This window comes from Otolemur garnettii, unplaced genomic scaffold (genome assembly GCF_000181295.1).
Source record: "Otolemur garnettii isolate 467f Iridium unplaced genomic scaffold, OtoGar3 scaffold00075, whole genome shotgun sequence".
Taxonomy (NCBI): domain Eukaryota; kingdom Metazoa; phylum Chordata; class Mammalia; order Primates; family Galagidae; genus Otolemur; species Otolemur garnettii.
In genome coordinates, this window is record NW_003852470.1 from 8,224,581 (window position 1) to 8,227,168 (window position 2,588).

Here is a 2,588-nt window from a genome sequence, read left to right on the forward strand (position 1 = left end):
GTTTCAAAAGAAAATTAATTTAGACTCCCAGAAGCTGTCGAATGCAAGGGTTTTCCAGTTCTTTAAGAGGCAGCCCAGGGGTGAGTTAGAGGGGATGGAGACTCAATTGTCTCCTGGTCTTCTATGGGAGAAAAAAGAACACTTCTGCCACCGGGCGTCCCTCAGGTACAGGGTGCCTTCATAATCCCAGACAGGTGACCCCATCTGATAAATCTAACTTCCCTCCAAGGCTATGCATGGGGTTCTTGGAGATGTTATGCAAAAACAACGAATTTTCACAAGGAATGTCACATGGGGCCACCCCATGATGACTTGTGATGACTTCTCTTGTGATGACTGCCAGAGACAGCACTCTATGGCACTGCCCTGGGACCAGACCTGTCTTTTCTCCTTCTCACTCCCCACACACCACTCCATGAGGAATAGACTTTCCTCCTTACCTCTTGCAAGCCTCTTGCCCTGATTGCTCCCTAGTCCACTCAGACCTGTAAATTTGTCCCCAAAGAAAGGGTGTCTAAATTGCAAAGAAATGGGGGCTTGCCTGGGGATAGAACTTGTCCCTTAAGGGCATTAATGAAATCCTTTAATACAGCTTTTCTCCTCTTGTAGTGTTGGGGGGATAAAACCATTTCATACAAGTGAGGTTGTTATAGAGAATGAGATGTTGGGAAAACGTTCCCAAACTCCAAAAAGTGGAGCGGTCTCTAGACAAAACCTGTTACTCATGGTGGAAAGTCAAAAAACAACGAACCAACCAAACAAACAAACCAGAAAGCAGTCCTCTCTGGGCTGACACTGACGGGGCACGGTGGCTCCTACTTTGGAGTTCCATGTGTGTGAAAAGGTACGGGGAGAAGACAGTGACTTAAAGCAGCAAGCGTAAGACACGCTTCAATTGGCTTCTTAGTCCCTTTTCTCCTTCCAATTAATGCTATGTCTGAACTATTAACCATACTTTTCATGGGATTGATTGATCTTTATAGTAAAAGAGAGAAACCACTAATTTACAATTTTCAATGAAAACTCTAAAATAAATCAATCAGCCGTGGAAAAGTGGATGGACTGGTTCTGCACCTCCCTCTTCCCTTTGTGGGAAGCCATGTTGGATCTGCCATGTTGGATCCGCCATGTTGGATCCTCTATGCTAACAACTTCTGGGAAGCCAGGTGGTTTTCCTGCTCTCCGCCAGGAAGCCAAAAGAAAACACCACACTTTCATACTCCAAACTTGGTCTAGAAAAATTCCTTTCTCCTCCTAGGGGTATCTACTGACTTTTTCAGCCTAACACTTTTGTGAACACACCTGAGGAAGGGGACGAACAAAATGCTGTGCTCAGCAGACACAGGTGCTCTGAGGTCTTACCTGGCATCCCATGTGGAAGGTGGACAAGGCAGGGGTTCTCTGGGGGTCTTTTTCCTGAGGCTTCTACACTGGGAAAAAAGGCTGAGGTTTTTCATCCCGAGTTTTATGGCACCAGAAAAGATGTTGGGGGTTGGGGGTCCTGATTCCCTGAACCCAGTTGACTGGGTTTGATTACTTGGCTGAGCTTGAGAGTTCAACCGAGGCACCGTAGTAACAGAAATGCAAAAGTGAATGGAAACTAAAAATAAAACTGGCGTGGGAGAGGCAGTGTGCATAGAGAGTAAAAGTCACCTACACAAGTTTCAGACAAAGAGATTTTTCTCTTAGGAAGAACAAAGAGAAAGCTTAGAGCACTTCCAAAGAGAGTTGGAACCTAAACTCTCATGAAGGAGAAAAAGTGAGGGCTCAGCACCTGTGGCTCAAGTGGCTAAGGCGCCAGCCACGTACACCTGAGCTGGCAGGTTTGAATCCAGCCTGGGCCTGCCAAACAACAATGATGGCTGCAACCAAAAATTAGTGGGGCATTGTGGCAGGTGCCTGTAGTCCCAGCTACTTGGGAGGTTGAGGCTGGAGACTCCTTTGAGCCCAGGAGTTGGAGAGATTGCTGTGAGCTGTGATGCCAGTGCACTCTACCCAGGGTGACAGCTTGAGGCTCTGTCTCAAAAAAAAAAAAAAAAAAAAGGAGGAGAAAAAGTGAGAAAGACACTGGTGGGATTTTTGATTAGAATTGTGTTAAATTAGGGTGGTGCCTGTGGCTCAAAGGAGTAGGGCACTAGCCCCATATGCCGGAGGTGGCGGGTTCAAACCCAGCCCCAGCCGTTCTGGGCAAAATTAAAAAAAAAAGTCTTTAAAAAAAAAAAAAAGAATTGTATTAAATCTATAGACCTACCTGGGGAGAATTAACATGTTAATTTTGTGAGGCTTACAATTTATGATCATGGTATATCTCTTGATTTAATTAAGGCTTCTTTGACTTGTTTCATCAGCTTTTATAATTGTCAGCACACAGATTCTATACATATTTTGTTATATCTATGCCTAAGTGTATGATCTTTGCAGATTTGGTAAATTATATAGTTTTTGACATTTTGGTTTCTAACTGTTTAACACTGGCATGCACATATACATAAGTTTTTTTTTTTTTTGAGACAGAGTCTTACTATGTCGCCCTTGGTAGAGTGCTGTGGTATCACAGCTCACAGCAACCTCAAACTCTTGGGCTTAAG